Source organism: Microcebus murinus, chromosome 1, assembly GCF_040939455.1.
Source record: "Microcebus murinus isolate Inina chromosome 1, M.murinus_Inina_mat1.0, whole genome shotgun sequence".
In the NCBI taxonomy this organism is placed as follows: domain Eukaryota; kingdom Metazoa; phylum Chordata; class Mammalia; order Primates; family Cheirogaleidae; genus Microcebus; species Microcebus murinus.
The window spans coordinates 17085962-17103910 of record NC_134104.1 but is presented as its reverse complement, the minus strand read 5'-3'; the positions used below and the strand labels follow the sequence as shown (position 1 = coordinate 17103910).

The window sequence follows — 17949 nt, the reverse complement described above, 5'->3', positions numbered from 1 at the left end:
GAGGGATCCTGAAGGTGAGGTCAAGGAAGACTTAGCAAATGACATGACATATAAACAGAGGCTGAAAGCAAGAGGAATTTGCCAGTTAGAAAAGGTAAGAAAATACTCCAGCAGAGGGCATGCCATTTGCAAAGTCATGGTTGTGTGAAATAGCTTAGGATGACTAGGAAAAAAGTAGCTTTGTGTGGCTACAGCAAATGCAGCAAACTAGAAGTGGCAAGAGATGTGTCTAAAAACACAGGAAGGAAATTGATCCTAAGGAATATATATATTTGGTATTCTTTCCTATCAGACAGGTAATATCCTGATGTAATAAGGTTTCAGGGAGGCACATCTCACACATGAGCATGGAAGCCCAATCGTCATAGCTGTGAGCCACAAAAGGAGCCATGAGGAATCTTTAAGCCCAGTGAGTTTAGGTCATTCCTTCCAGGAAGAGGAGTGAGACACCAGAATTGTATTTTAGAAAGATGCTTTTGTGGGAGTGTGAAATGAGAGGATGGGGCCGTAGAGACCCGTTAGGGGTTGTTCCAGCAATTCACATGAAAGGGAATGAGGGCTAGACTCAAGGTTGGATTGGGTCATGGGAAAGGTGAATTTGAGAGGTGTGTAGGAGAAGAATCTCTAGAAACAATTACCAATGTCTGTTGTTTCTGACTTGAGCAACTCTGGTAATGGGGACTTTCTAAACTGTGAAATAGAATGCAATGGGCACGAGTTCTGGAGTAAGTAGGTAAGGGTGGAGAATGATTTTATTTTTTTGAGATGCTCAGTCAAAGGTGTCTTGGGTATGCAGGTGGAAATGGCAAAGTAAACGGTCTGGGAGAAATGCATTCATTCTGCCATTACCTAGGACACTCCAAGTGATGGTTTCATATGCTATGAAATTACATCCAACTATTTTTGATGATTTACAGCGGGGACTCTGGAGAGTAAAGGTTCTTACGAGGATCTCTTTGGTAGCTTTATGGAAAGTGTTTCAGATCAGGAGATTGCAACTTAAGATATTAGGAACTTTGGATGGAAACCCAATTATCATCAATATAATGTGCACTGTAAACTATTATTGATGGCATTGATTTGGTCAGAATTACTCAGGGAGCAAAAAAACACATGATCAAAGCCACCAATATATTGCAACACCATCTATTGTAAATAACTGTTCAGTGCCATAAATATGCTTTTAGAAAGCAATTCTTTAAAAATATAAATCAAACCACATCACTGTACTGCACCACACTTTCTAGGGGCTTCTGGTCTCACTCAGAGTAAGAACCAAAGTCCTTACAATAGCTCAGAAGGCCCCCCAGGAGATGCCTTTTTCTCGTCTCTCTGACCTCAATGCCCTTCCCACTCCTCCCTCTCAGTTACTGTATTCCAGCTACACTGGCCTATTTGCTGCTCCTTAAACATCAAATGCTTGACAATCCCTTTTTGTCTAGAATGCTTGGCTTTAAATCATTGATCAGATGTTACCTTTTAAGTGAATTCTTCCTTGACCACCAATTTAAAACAGTGGGACGTAAACATTGACCACTCCTTGCCACCTTCTGCTTTGTTTACTCCACAGTATCAAAGAGCAATTTTTGTGCTTCCTTGAACATCTTAACCAGAGATAATGGTATATTGGGAGATAATACTGATCTACTGCTGATAGCATCTTTAGAAAGGATCTGGATGAGTTGTATCAGAATAGGCTGAGCTTATGCTGCTATGACTTAAGAAATCTCAGTGGCTTAATGGGAAAAGTTTATTTCTTCCTCAAAGTCTGCTTAAGTCAGATGACTCTCCAGGATAGCTCTCTTCTATGCGGTATCTTAGTGATCTGGGATTTTTGCATCTTATGGCTTTGCCATCTCAACATATGTCTTCTTTGCATGCCACCAAAGGAGAAATGAGAGTATTGAAAGATCCCACCAAGATTTTCACCTAACTCAGGCCAGATGTGATACACATCATTTCTGCTCATGGTTTAATGGTCAGAATGAGTTCCATGGCCCCACCTAACTGTTAAGAGGGCTGGCGGGGAACTGGGAAGTGTAGTCTTTTAAATGCCCGGTTAGGAGAGGATACCTGGCTATTGGTGAGCACTCCTGAGGTGTACCACAGCAGCCGACTTTGGAATGATCTTAAGATTCAGAGTGATGCATTATAGAGAGCATAGGAGTAGGATTCAGCAAGACTGGGCATAGGTCTGTTTGAAACAATTACTACCCATGTGGCTTTAAGTAAGTCAGATATCTGCTCTGGAATTCAGTTTTCAAACTCGCAAAATGGGGGAAAGGGTACATATTCTGCTCAAGTATAAAAGTTTGTAAATAGTATTTTTAAATGTAGGCTACCATTTAAATGCCAGTACATGAATAATGCAGTATGGAGCATAGAAAACCTGCCCAGATAAGATAAAACGAATTATACTCCTATTTTATATCAATATTTATAAAGTTATCTCATTGTCAGAGCCATATAAAATGGTGCCATTTCCAGACCTGTTGGCTTAACAGCTGTGATACCTAAGCAGTGAAATAGGGAGCTCTTTATGTATCAGAATTGATTTATTTTTTATGTGTGAAGCATAAAGAAAATGCCAAGGAAATCCAGATATATAACAAACATTTAAGATTACCAAAGGCAAAATTCATTCAAGAGTGAATGGATCCAATATTGGCAGCTTGTGTGGTATCTTACGTTCTGTTGCTGGAGGACATTATTGGTCATTGTGCAACATACTCAACTGTTTTCCAAGGATTCATGGGTATTAAGCACAAGGTGTGATAATCAAAATATCAACTATTTGAAAAGTCTCATTGGTATATTGAAGGATATATTGAAATATTTTAATAACATTCGTTTTTATAAATTTGGAGAGTTAATGAATATATTTGTCGTCAGACTTCAAAAAGATACTGAATTTATACATAATAATTTTGTTAGTCACCTCAAGGTTGTTGATGATGATAAAATGTTAATGTTAGTAATGGTGATAATGATATTCTATTTGTCAATTTTCCCTATTCAAAAGTCTTATAAATAGCAAATCTAATCTTTTAAGTAAATTTAATGCAAGATACTCAAATATATGGATTCCACCATTAAAATATGCTTTGGGTCTTCTAGAACACTCAGCAAAATTCTACAACATTAGGGTAGAAGGAGTTCGAGTTACTTGTTCCAATTCCCTACCAAATTAGCACACTGTCCCTTTGGAGAATTTCACATTAATTTGTGATAGCATTTATCTGTGAGAAAGTTCATTTCATTTGTGTATATTTATACCCAATAGAAAAGTGTTTTATATATTAAGCAGATATTTGTAACTGTTGAAACTCCACCCATTATTCTAGATCAGAAGGTGCTTCTTGTTGCTAGTAACTGTATTGTACACACACATACTAAATATTAGGAACATCTTTACAGTCATTTAAAGGTCATAGATTGAGAGCTTGCAGTATTAGAGACCATAAACCTGTCACTATTAGAGTAACCAACACATAAAAATCTAGATGTGAATTTTCTAATTGAACCTTGTCATGGAATTTTCCTCCCTAGTCATTGGCAAGAGCGACATAGCTCTACTGTGAAGAACAAAAGAAGACAGATCCCAAAAGGCCAGACACAAATAGATACCCACAGCCACGTGCTGGAATGCAGACAGCATATCAACAATGAGATAAAGCTTCTGCAACAGAAGTTCACTGAACCAACATTCTGAAACATGCCAGGTGCTTGCTTTTAAAATGGAGGGTGACAGAAAGCCCAATGAATAAGATGTTCTATATGATGTTGTGATTTTAAAAAGGGGGCAGATTATTGCAAAATGAATGCTCCTTTGTTTTATTTAGCTTACAACTTATTCTACTGCCTCCACTCAAGGCTTTGTGTTACTTTCTCCATCAAAGATTATAACCTTGAGAATGACTGCTTTTCTCTTTTTTCTCTCTTTAGACACTTCTGCCGTTGTCTTTTCAAAAAACACCCAGAGAAATGGTCATAGTGCCAAGTTGATGGTACATTGTGTAGGCAATTTGGAGTAAAAAGTGTAGAAAAATAGCTGTATAAAAACAGAAAGCTTAGCTCAAATGTCACTTTTTATATGGCAGTTCAGAAATGTGTCAAAAATATTGTAAATACACACAAGCACACAAACATATACACACACTGTTTTAACTGTGGCAGGAGCCTCAGAACTGAATTCTTTTCTCACATCCCTTTTCCTACTTGTCTGTGTCTTATCCAGATTAGACAGTATCATGTTTGTCTTTAATAAGCACCATCAGTAGTTTCCACCATGGCCCCTGTGTCTTGTAGCTCCGGGAGTGTCATTCACATTGAGTCTATATCAGGAGACAACACGCTATATCCTGAGGGCCAAATCTGGCCTGCTGCCTGGTTTTGTGTGGCTTATTAGCTAAGAACATTTTTGTTTTTTATGTTTTTAAGTGGTTGAAAAAAGGAAAAGGTAATATTTTGTGAAATTCAAATTTCAGTGTCCATAAATAAAATTTTGTTGTGATACATCATCACTTATTTGTTTATGTGTTGTCTATGAGGTTTTTTTTGAGCTACAAAGGCAGAGTTGAGTAGGTGTAACATAGACCACATGGCTTGCAAAGCCTAAAATATTTACTATATGGGCAGGTAAAATAAAGAAGTTTGTCAACCCCTAGTGTAGATTAATCAAGCCCTAGTGTATGTTAATGGGGTCCCCTGGGAGTTGGCAATGCTTAACTTGGGTGGCTGTGTAACATAGCTCTGCTCTCGAATACCCGCCATATTAAGTGCTTTCCCCCTATCCAGGAGTTTAAGATTTTCCGCAATCTGGACCCAGATCAGATTCTTTCTAGCCTCCCCACTCACTTCTTACTCTCTTCCCTTGGTACCATTGCATTACTTCTGTGTCCTTTGTTCATGTTGCTTTCCTGTTCTAGCTGTGTCTTCTCCTTTATCTGTCTGTTGATATCTTACCTAATGTTGAAAGCCCAGCTCAAATGTCACTTTCAACGTGGCAGTTCAGAAATGTGTCAAGCTAATGTGCTTTCTTGCTTTTATGAATTCACACAGTGTACGTTGTTGGCACACTTAATCCTGCCTTGTCTTGTCTTTCGTCATGTACACATCTCAAATCCTCTGTTACAGTGGTCCCCAACCTTTTTGGCACCGGGAACCATTTTCATGGAAGACAGTTTTTCCAAGGATTGGCAGGGAGGGGAAGGTTTCGGGATGATTCAAGTGCATGACATTTATTGTGCGCTTTATTTCTATTATTATTACTTTGTTACATATAATGAAATAATTATACAATTCACTATAGGTTCGGGACTCCTGCTCTATTATATCATGTGATCCTTAAGTCTAAAGAGTGGTCTTGGTCATCTTTGTACCTTCAAGAATGCTGTAGAAGTGGGCAGGCCTGGTACAGATGCCCGTAGACTGAGTGGGACAAGAACCAGGAGCCATGACAACCCTTAATGCATGCACAATCACTTACTTCCTTAGTTGCAGGGTCCAGGGGAAATTCCGGTGGTGTGGCAAAAGACCCAAGTTAGTGCTCCAAGAAAGCTTCTATGGGGAAGGGTGGCTTCGTTCCATAAAAAGCAGACAAAAATTTTGAAAGGCACAAGCCAACAAGGAAGGGGATAAAAGTGGGGGCCGGGGAGTTTGGCAAGGAGAAGACGGCAGCTCAGTGTTTGAAAGACGAGGGCTCTAAGGAGGTGACTGGGAAAAAGTCCAAAGACAAGAAACCATGTGTAAAGTCAGAGAGAAATTACTACAGACAGGGTCACTCTAGTTGAGTTCTAAATATTGGGGGCAGGGAGCTCCTTAATTTCCTCTTTCTTAGGTTTAGTTGTAATCCTAGGGTTTTCAGGGTAGAGAAACCTATAAAGAAGGAAGAGTGGCCTTAGCTGTCGGGGAAGACAAGAGACACTGAGACACAAAAGACACAGAGGAAGGGACAGAACAGAGTGTGGAAAGGACCAGAGTGAGGGGGAACTAGCATATCTTGTGTACTAACCATTTGTCAGGCCCTGTGAAAATGCTTTTACTCAAACATCTCATTTAACAGGCACAGTAGTTCTGCAAGGAAACAGAATTACCCCCATTTCATAGATGAGAAAATTGAGGCTTAGGGAGACTAAATAATTGGTGGAGCTGAGATTTGATGGCAGGTCTAAGAGAACCCAAATCAATTTTCCTGCATGTCCCCACCACCATATCACACTTCTTCAATAAATATTTGTTAAAGAAATTATGAAAATAGAAAAAGCATAAATTGACAGTCTTTTTACAATTCAGTGTGATCCATCTGAAAGTGCTAACCTTTTTCCCCATGTTTTCTCTAGTTTTCCCTTGTGAGTTAGGTAGCTCTTGTCTCTTCCATTGCTGGACCACTGAACTCATCACTCAGGCATGCTCTGTGTCCCACGTGCCAACAGGCACATGAAGTAATCTAAGAACATACCAATTGCTCTACGGAATTGCTTTGGGTCTCTGGCCTTCAAAGCCTTCCACCAACTCGTCCAGGCTTCCAAGAAGTCCTATTTAAATCACTGCATAATTTCTTTTACTACATAATTTACATTGTTGTGACGGTTTGACAGTTATAAAGGCCCTTTGAAGGCTAATTTGAATTGGAGGGTAAAACATATTTAGGACATTTTGAAAGCATATTAAAAGAGACTTTTCTTCTCATTTGATAAATATTAATGTATTTATTAATGGATTACCAATGGGTACTAAATTATGAAAAAAATTGAGTTTTCAGTGAGTATAAGAAAATCCACTGCTATTAGAGCTACAAATCTGAAATACATTCTTCTGAAAATAGCACCTTAAAAATATTGATGGGAGAATATCAAACTGAAGGATTCTGCTAGATGATAAGTTTCCTAGTTTTGACAGGTTTACAGAGGTCTTCCAAAATATAATCAATTTTTAATTATCTGTCTAAATAGGCAATAGTAGCTGTATATATTATGTATGATAATGATAAAACTTATAAGTCACTTATATTGGCCTCTAGCATGTCTTATGTATTTTAAGGAATATTTGCTTCAAAAATCTTTGCTTAACATTAAAATTCATCTGAAGCTAACAAGTAATGAAAGGCTCCCAGGGAATAATAAAAGCAATGTTTAGTCAGGATTTAAGAATTCACTAGGATAATCTATCCAATTACAATTTTGACTATAATCAAGGTTTAAAAGTAATGTACCTATCAATAAAGTGAATTGCTGTGGAAGAAATAGAACAGCCTTATATTAGGATTATCTGAGCCTGTTCCTTCTACAATCCATTTTTTCCTTTTCATGTTATTATGCTCAGTTTTAATATGGTATTACTTCTAATCTTTCAAGTACCCTGTCAGATAAACCTAATTATTTCCCAGAAGCGGCTAGCAACTGAAAGAAAAATACAGAAGAAAACTTACCTAGATATATTAATTCATATAAAAATATTTTTCTGCTTATTCTTTTGTCTAAAAGGAGTAGACTTAGATGGGGAATCCGACATCCTAAACCTTCTTGGTGTGGGGAGGGGAATTCCAAATTTGAGATAGCCCAGTTCAGACCCCAGAAGATTTCCACACAGGCCTGCACATATAGGTATTTCATGCACATATAGGTATAGACCTCAGCATTTGTCTGTGACCTGAAACTTTATCAATGTCCCTGTCACATGGCCCTGAGGTCTTGGCCCACCACAGCAATGAACCTTTGTGTCTCAGCACTTACATTCACTGACTGGGTATAGCGGTGTTGAAGAAGTTGGATGTTCGACAAAATAAGGATTTATGTCAACATGGGTGAGGCCCTGGAGTATTTGGAAAGACAATGCTGAGATGGTATCTGGGTTATGACAGCAGAAGTCAACAGTTATGTATCTATGACCACCTGAGATTACAAACTTAGACCCCCGACATGTTTGTCCAGGACACTAACTTCTTAATCCTAATTGCTATAGTTTGAATGTCCCCTCCAAAACAGTGCGACAGTATTGGGAGGTGGGCCTTTATGAGGTGATTAGGCTCTGTCCTTCTAAATGGATTAATGTCATTATTTACTAGAGTGGGCTAGTTATCACAGGAGAGAGCTCCTGATAAAAGGATGAGTTTCAGCCCTATTTCCTCTTTATGTCTTGTGTACATGCTTCTGCCTTCTGCCTTCCACTCTGAGATGACTTTTACCAGATGCTGGCACCATGCTCTTGGACTTTCCAGACAGACTCTAGAGTCATGAGCCAAATAAATATTTTATTTATTAATTATCCAGTCTATGGTATCCTGTTATAGCAGCAGAAAATGGATGAAGACACCACTGCTTTAATCTCCTCATTTGTGAAATGCAGAAATTATGCTACTTTGTTCCTTGTAGCTCCATACTTTATGATGCTCCCAGACCAGTATGGTCCTAAAGCTAAGCCTTCAGACACATTAAGAAATGATCAATTAATTTGGATCCTAGCTCCTCAATAATTCACTATCTTAAGAAAGGGGCAGGGCACAGAATCAGAGTGTCACTCTGAGTTTAAAAATTAGACAGTAGTTTCCATTTTTGGAGTATCACTGAAATCCCTTGCAACAGATGTCTTTTCTTCCAAAGTAGAGTAGCTTTTGTAAACCAACCCCGGTCCTTCTGGAAACTCAGGCCTCTTTGTGATCAGCTGCAAACATTTTAATATAGTCCCTAAAGTTACAGGTAAAGTCAGTTAGTTTTTGGAAGATAGGACCAAACCTTCTTATTAATTTGTGTAGCCCCAGAATGAATCAATAAGGAATTCTTAAGCTGCACAGCCAATCCATTCTTTCACTTGACTCAACAAATATTTATTGAGAGCCTTCTATGTGCCAAGTATATATTAGATATTTGGAATATATCATTATATAAGATATTTGTCCTGAAGAGATTATATTTTGGAGTGGGTTGGGGAACAGGCAATAAACATAATAAATAAATAAAGTATAAATGTTGTCAGAAGTTATCAAATTCTGTAAGGAAAAAAGAATAAGTCAGTAGGATAAAGAGGATCAGGGGAAGGGATGTAGGTGAGTTGGGAAACAAAGACTTGAATGTGATAAAGAAGTTGACCCAGTAGACATCTGGGCAAAAGCATTTCAGGCAGATGGCTCAGTTAGAGCAGGGGCCTGAAGGCCTGACATAGTCAAGCAATCAAGTAAATGCAGCCGAAAAAAAGTACACATGGAAAAATGGCAGAAGATGAGATCAGAGATTTAGGGGCCAGGTCATGGAGAAACTTGTAGGCTATTTAAGATTTTGGTCTTTACTCTGTATAAAAATGGGGAGCTACTTAAGAGTTATGAGCAGAGCAGTGACATGATGCAACCTCAAGTTTTTGAAAGGAATCACTCTGGTTGCTGAGCTGAGAATAGACTTCTTGGAGTGAGAATAAAGGAGGGAGATGAATTAGAAGGAAATTGCAGTAATCCAGGTGAGACATTTTTAAGAGATTAAATCAGCAATCTTGGTTCTCCCATTAATTAACACGGTGAGTGTTAACTAGCCCAGCTTGAAATAGCTTTATATGTATATTAAAGGAATCTGGTTAAATTAAATAATACTACCAATCAGTTTTCACTTGGAGATAGCTTAAGTATTTTCTTCTTATATTTTATAAACAGGTTGTGCAATGAATGGACACTAAATTCAACAATAAATTCCAATAAAATCCAACAGGACTAACTTATCCACAAAGTAACATTCAAATTAACATGAATCAGGCCGGGCGCGGTGGCTCACGCCTGTAATCCTAGCTCTTGGGAGGCCGAGGCGGGCGGATTGCTCAAGGTCAGGAGTTCGAAACCAGCCTGAGCAAGAGCGAGACCCTGTCTCTACTATAAATAGAAAGAAATTAATTGGCCAACTGATATATATATAAAAAATTAGCCGGGCATGGTGGCGCATGCCTGTAGTCCCAGCTACTCGGGAGGCTGAGGCAGGAGGATCGCTCGAGCCCAGGAGTTTGAGGTTGCTGTGAGCTAGGCTGACGCCACGGCACTCACTCTAGCCTGGACAAAAAAGTGAGACTCTGTCTCAAAAAAAAAAAAAAAAAAAAAAAAAAATTAACATGAATCAGCAATAGCAAATAATGACCTCTTTCATCTTGTTCCAATTTTGACTAAGGAGTTGTATTTCCATTTATTTTTTAAAATAATTCCTGACGGACTGTTACCTCTTTTGAACTCTTGAGTGTATCTCATTCCAAAGAGAATGGTTAGCAAAATATTGTTTCATTGGGTTCTGGATACATGCTGTTCATTCCTATCTCTATACCCATGGCTTATCCGTGACACAGCCTCCAGAGCAAGGCAGATTAATAATATTTTAAATAAGAAAATATGAAAAGACAGATAAAGTATTTTCTCATGCTTAGAAATAAAATTCAGTCCATTTGTTTATCAGGCAAAGGTACCATTTATAATGTTTTTTCTCTTTGTTATGGAGATGTACTGTCCCCTTGTTAGCTGCTTTGTCCTTCAGGAAAGGACTTGTGGTGGTATGGATTGAAAAGTTTACACTCACCATTATACAAATGAATTCTATCTGAAGTGAAAATTCACCAACAGTTTCCCATTGATTTTGTATTATTCCACGTGGTACTCTGTCAAAACTATTATATGCCTCTGGAACAAAGATTTCACCTTCATTTCTTGGCACATTTCAACCAACCACAGTATCAGACACCTACGCTAGAAGGTTAATAACAATTAGCAATACGGGTAATATTCCTATTAGATGGAAGATTTACTATGCATTATTTTAAAAAAATGTTTTTGACCTAGTCTTGATCTACTCCATGAGTAGGTTTTAGTGGACCTAAAAGCCCCTAAAATTATTTGTGAACTTATAAATCTGTTAAATGATCCAATAGCTTTTATAAGAACTTCAAAGGCATCTGTGATGCCACATCCCTGCAAAGGAAGAAAAGGAACACCTAAGAAACACCGATTAGACAAATAAATAAATAGTATTTATTTACCTCAAAATATTAACAGGGTACAAGTACAAATGTTTTTTGTTACACAGATATGTTGTATAATGTTTAAGTCAGGACTTTTCATGTGCCCATCACCAGAATGGTGTTCATTGTACCCAATAGGTAAGTTTTTATTACTCAGTCCCCTCCCACCTTCCCTTTTTTTTTTGTTTCCAATGTACTTTACATCTCTTTGTGCAGTGTGTGCCCATCGTTTAGCTCCCACTTATTAGTTAGAACATGTGTTGTTTGTTTTTTGATTCCTGAGATATTTCACTTAGGATAATAGTTTCCAGTTCTATCCAAGTTGCTACAAAAGATATTAATTTTCTTCCTTTTTATGGCTGAGTAGTACTCCATGGTATGTGTGTGTGAGTATACACATACATACACACACACACACACACACATATATATATACATATATATATACAGACATATACCCACATATATATGTATGTGTATATATATACACACATACATATACATATACACACACACCATATATATATTTTCTTTATCAACTCATCAGTTGATGGGCACCTAGGTTGATTCCATATCTTTGCAATTGTGAATTGTTCTGTGATAAACATTTGAGTGCAAGGGTCTTTTTGATAAAATGACTTATTTTCTTTTGGGTAGATACCCAGTGGTCAGATTGCTGGGTCAAATGGTAAGTCCACATTTATTTCTTTGAGGAATCTCCATACTATTTTCAATATAGGTTGTACTAATTTGCAGTCCCACCAATAGTGTATAAGCATTCCTGTCTCTCTGCATTCATGCCAGTATCTATTGTTTTTGGACTTTTTAATAATGATCGTTGTGATAGGGATAAGGTGGTATCTTATTTTGGTTTTAACTTTCATTTTCCTTAGTGATGATTAAGCATTTTTTCATATGCTTGTTGGCCATTTGTCTATCTTCTTTTGAAAAACTTCTGTTCCTGTTTTTGCCCTCTTTTTGATGGAGTTGTTCATTTTTTTCTTGCTGATTTGTTTGAGTTCTTTGTAGATTCTGGATATTAGCTCCTTATTGAATGTATAGATTAAGAAAATTTTCTCTCATTCTGTAAGTTGTCTATTTACTTTGTTGATTATTTCCTTTGCTGTGAAGACACTTTTTAATTTATGTCCCATTTATTTATTTTTATTGCTGTTGTATAATATTTGCCTTTTGGTCTTAATTATATATTTTTTGTCTAAGCCAATGTCTAGATGGGCTTTTCCTATGTTTTCTTCTAGAATTTTTATGGTTTTACGCCTTACATTAAGTCTTCTATGTATTTTGAATTAATTTTTGTATATGGTAAGAGAGAGGGGTCCTGTTTTATTTTTCTGCATGTGGCTATCCAATTTCCAAGCACCATTTATTGAATGGGGCTTCTTTTCCCCAGTGTATGTTGTTGTCTGCTTTGTTGAAGATCAGTTGGTCATAGCCATCTGGTTTTATTTCTGGGTTCTCTATTCTGTTCCATTGATCTATGTCCCTGTTTTTGAACCAATCACATGCTGTTTTGGTTACTATAGACTTGTAGTATAATTTGAAATAAGGTAATGTGATACCTCCAGATTTGCTCTTTCTGCTTAAGATTGCTTTGGCTATTCAGGGACTTTTTTGGTTCCAAATGAAGCTTAGCATTATTTTTTGTAGATCTATGAAATATGACACTGGCATTTGATGAGAATGACATTGAATCTGTAAAATCACTTTGGGCAGTGATTTTACATTGCTATTGATACCTTGTGATTTTGTTTTCCCTCTTGTGCTATTGTTTTATAAGAGCCATGAGCTTTAACTTTCCAGTGTTTTTGCACTGGTTTGTATCTCTTGTGCTATTGCATGTATAATGCACTCTTGAGCATTTCCTTAGGGTAGGTCTAGTAGTGACGAATTCCCTTAGTGTTTACTTGTCAGGAAAAACCTCAATTTCCCTTTCATTTATGAAACTTAGTTTTGCAGGACACAAATTCTTGGCTGGCAATTGTGTTCAAGAAGATTAAAAATGGGGCCCCAATTCCTTTTAGCTTTAAGTTCCCTGCTGAGAATTCTGCTCTTAACCTGATGGATTTTCCTTCATAGGTTAGTTGTTACTTTCATCTTGTAGCTTATAGAATTCTCTCCTGACTTTGGCTAGGTTGATGACTGTGTGTCTTGGAGATGTCCTGTTTGCTATAATCTTCCCAGTGTTAGTGACCATCTTGTATCTGGATATCTGAAACTCTGGTGATACCAGGGAAGTTTTCCTCAATAATTCCTTCAAATAGGTTTTCCATGTTTTTTTTTGTTTTTTATTCTTCTCCCTCAGTGATACCTATAATTCATATATTGGCTTGCTCCACATGTCCCAGATTTCTCTGAGTGATTGTTCATTCTTTTTTATTCTTTGTTCTGTATCTTTGACTGATTGGATTGGTTCAAAGCCTAGTCTTCAAGTTCTGAGATTCTTTCTTATGCTAGGTCTAGTCTGTTGTTGATGCTTTCTACTGTATTTTGAAATGCCCTTCATGACTCTTCCATGTCTTTAAATTCTGTCATATTCTTCCTATGTTGTTTATCTCTTTACCAACTTTTTCATTTCTTTTCATTCATGTCCTGAAATAATTTTTGGCTTTCAACTTTTTCTTCAATGCCATTCATCTTATTTACTGTACATATTCTGAATTCCATTCCTGACATTTCAACAATTTCCTTTTGGTTAGAGTACATTTCTGTAGATCTATTATGATCCTTTGACGCTTGCAAACTAGCTTGTTTTTTTCATGTTACCAGAGCTCTTTTGCTGGTTTCTTCTAATCTTAAACAATTTCTCTCAGGTCAGGGCAGTTATGTTTGTGGTGCACTTGTTTTCCTTTGCTGAGAATGCTCCTATTCAGTGAGAAGGGGAGAAGTCCCTAGATGCCGCTTTTGTGTCCTAGTCTGGAAGGTTGACCCAGCGGGGTGTATGCATTGAGAGCCTATAATGCAGCTGTTCCGTGTTGTTCCATTCCCCTGTGATTGTCACAGTCCAAGCTGCTGCTAGAGGATCTCTGTGTAGTATGGTGGGTTGTTCCCCACACTGTTCTTGAAAGCTCAGGTGTGGGGCTGGGTTAGTGCCTCTCCATGAGGTCCAATGATACAGGAGATTGCTCTGCCTGTATCTCCCCACTGTGGTGGCAGTGGCAGCTTGGAGAAACTATCTAGGTGGAGGTCAAGAGTGTTAGGGCTGTGGGCCTTCACTCCACCTAGGTCCAGGAGCACCGGTGGCACATGCCTAAGTGGATGTGTGGTGGAGTGTTGGCCCACAGGGGTGGGTCCATGGGGCTTGTTGGCTTTGTGGAGGCCATGGTGGTGGGGCCATGGGGCCAGGTGGTGGTGCCAGAGTCTTGGGGAGGAGGCTATGGCACCAGGCCTTTGGAAGGCTGGGGCTCTCTATCTGTGCAGGTAGATAGTTGCCACTGTGACAGTTCCCACAAGGCTTCTCAGGAGGTGTTAGTGGTGCCTTCTGTGTTTGAATCCTTCGTGGTGGAAGGGAAGGTTGGTTCCCATTTATAGGGTGTGTGAGAACATCTGCTTTCCCTGATCCCTCCTGGGCCACCTCTGCATCAAATATGAGCCCTTTGCAGACCAAACGCTGTGACCCAAGGGCTCAGAATGTTGTCAGCTGCAGTAATCTGGGAATAAAAGCCAGCAGGGCCCTGCTGTGCCTGCTCTCTGGTGCAATATCACTGTGCAGTCTTCAAGCAGCTCCCTGATTAGTCCTAAGATCGGTGGTGGAGGCACAGCTCAGGTCACAGTGACCTCAGGGGGGTCATGGAGTCCCAGGGTTCTCTTCTCTATCCTTCCTCCCATGTGGGTGCCTCCCAGACATACCTTCTAATTTTGCCAAGTGGATCAATTGTGTATATGGGATAGTTAATGAGTAAATGTATAGCATTATGTTAAATGGAAGTTTACCTGTTTTCTGAAGGAATCCACTTGTTAATTAAAAGCTAGGCTATCTGACTCCCCTTAACCTCTACAATTGTTATCTAAATATAAGTCATTTTACTCTGCTGTCTTTGTGCATTGTTCCTATTGGTTGAAGAGTTGTTGTTGTTTGTTAAAATTTATTATTGTTATTATTTTTAGCTTGTTGAAAGTTAGCTATAGGCAGTTCCTAATTTTTTTTAAGTTACATTTTAAATCTCTTACTGGTAAGATAGAAGCTACTTCCATGTTAAGATCATTCAACCATTAGAATTATTTGATAAACATGATAATTTCAATTGAACTTCAAGTTCCAGCTCAGATCAATCATGTATTAGCTAAGTTACTGTGGAACACTGTGTAAGCCTATATTTACCTCTTTAACTCTTGATTAAACATTTTTTATCCTTAAAGTTGTATAACAATTTATGTCCTTACTTTAGGGTTATAGGTATCAAATCAAAAAGGGAGGCAAAAAAATTTTACAATTCAGGAACTCCACTTAGGAACATATCATGTGTCCTCCAATACTAGGGCCTTGTTAGTTCTCAATATCTGCCCCAAAGTAGGCATTCCTCTCTCTGCATAAAGAAGCCAAGAGTTTATGTCAATCCCTTGGAGTGAATTAGGAAATAAAGTAAGTTGGTATCAAAGGTGAAGAGGTTCTGGATTCTTACATTTTGTCGTCCAGATACAAGAGTGTGTTCATGACATGAGTGATAAGGAGGTGGGGAATGGGCTCCCTCACGTTACTCTGTTCTGCACAGGAAACATATAAAAAGCCATTTGGACATTTGGAACAAATTAGAGCCTAAGCACAGGCCAGAAATACTACTAGTTTCCCTCTTTTCTCTCTATAGGCCAAAATATTACCAAAATAAGTAATCTCGTCAATAAGGTAGGGTTTGGAATTTGGAATTAACCTACCATAATTTCTAAAGTATTATGGCCTTTTTTGGGGGGAATGAAGTTGTGTAAGCTCAATATATTTTAATTATATGAAATAATCCAACTTATATAACCAAAGAAAATCCAATCATTTTTATTTTTACTCATCAAATGCTGTATAAACCTCAAAGGTTAGAAAGCCAACCAAAACAGAATGTCAAATATGTATGTAACTTTTTATATTGGTTCTGAATTTAGAAATCTTTCATTGTATGGACAATTACTACTTGTTGAATAGATCTGTTTTCACCATCAAGTAAAAATAGCCTGTGTTGGCTGAATATACTCCACTTCATTGCTGCTTTTGTACATTTCTTTTGTCTGGATATGTCCAGATGAATCATATATAAAGAAAGCTCAGCTCCTCCAGAACATTGCTATTTTATAAAGAGGACTGCTGCCAAATTCAAAGCTAAATTCAGGTTTGAGGTATCAGAATTTTTTATAGGTCCCAAGAGAATATTTTTTCAAGTAATACAATAGCTCACTGATTGGGATCTGTTCACCTGTTGAGTCTCTACAAATATAATATTGTATAAAGTCAGAGATAATGAAGTCTGAGGCATCATTATTACTTGTTTTTTTAAAAGTGCAAAGGATTAAATTGTTTCATAAAAATATCACAGAAATTTCAAGAAATAAACTATAACAAGTTTATAAAGAATAAAGTAAAAAATTCAGTAACATTTAAGATGAGTAAAAATCCAGTGACATTCTGGTAGAAATATGGTTAACAATCAATCAAAAAGAAGCAAATATCACCATAGAGGAAGGATTTTGACAGAATAGTCATATAAATAGTTTATTTTATTCCAAATTATCATTTTTTTCATAACTAAACTTCTGACTTTAACTCAAAAGGTTTACATTTAAAAGTTTTTTTGTTTCTTTCAGAAATTCCCGTTAAATACTATTTTCCAGAAATTTGTCAATGCAATTTGGAAAAGAACTTAAAATGGGGGAAAAAAGTGAAAGTAAAATCTAAGACTCAGTTCAATGTATTAGATGGTACCATTGTTAATGTACTCAAAGGGAAGTGATTTCCTGATCAGAAATCAATTTGACCTACTGTTTCTGAGGAGCTTTGTCACTTATTATACGTGGCCATCAGAGAAAAACATACACAAGAGAAGGAGGAACATTCAAATGAATCTCTTATGAGCCTTTTCAACATAGGTTATTCTGTAGCAGGTGGACTAAGGCTGCAAATTTTTCTTGGTTTACCATGTATTTCATGCTAACATAATCCACTATTAGCAGCAAACAAAAGATCATAGGTGGGATTAAAATAATTATTGAGTCCTTCCTCTCGATGGAACTTCACAACAATCTAATAGATGTGCACAGTCATTGCTTCCTAAAGCATAAAGAAAGTAAGGCTCAGAGGAGTTTAATAACTTGCTTAAGGCCACTTAATAAGTGGCAGAGGTGGCAATTTGGATAGAAGTATGTCTAGTTCAAAGTTTGTTTTATGTTAGCACATCAGATAACCTTACATGTGTTTCTTTAGCATCTTTTTAAGAAATACAAAGCTTTATGAAATAATTGAGTTTCTGATAAACTGGATATAAGTTAATTTATAAACTGATTCACATATTAACATATATTGGAGGCACTAACTTATTCAATAAATGCCATGCATTATACTTGTAAAGTATATAACTCACGAAGTAATAAGGTTGCCACAATTTTAATTTTGATTTTAGGTACAAATGATCACTCTTGGCTTTGCCTAACATGAATTAAATCTGCACAAATTGTGGTTTTGTTGCATCCAGCAGCAGCCATTAGCATGGTTTGGGAATAAGTGCCCTGCTGACAATTTGGAGGATGGCTGGACCAGTAGCATGGCACATACAAATGCAGATCCCGAAGGCATAGGGGAGCACGGTTTGCAATAGCCAGGGATGATATCATCAGTCTCTATTTCATCTCATTTAAAATTATCAGCTGTAGGTAGTACTATTTTTGACAGAGGTCAATGTAGTTCAATGCTATTATCTTATTAAGCACTTAGTTGCTTGCTAGAATGATTGAAGGGCAGAGGTATATTCAAGAGAG

The 17949-nt window shown here is 37.5% G+C and overlaps 1 protein-coding gene and 1 non-coding gene across 2 annotated transcripts in view; both read right to left on the bottom strand.

Annotated features, from left to right (window-relative positions):
- Positions 1 to 17949, bottom strand: part of CYYR1 (cysteine and tyrosine rich 1) — a 103464-nt gene that overhangs the window by 38118 nt on the left and 47397 nt on the right.
- On the bottom strand, positions 287 to 387 carry LOC142875516 (small nucleolar RNA U13). Its single transcript, XR_012922876.1, has one exon. It is a non-coding gene; the product is annotated as a small nucleolar RNA U13 (small nucleolar RNA).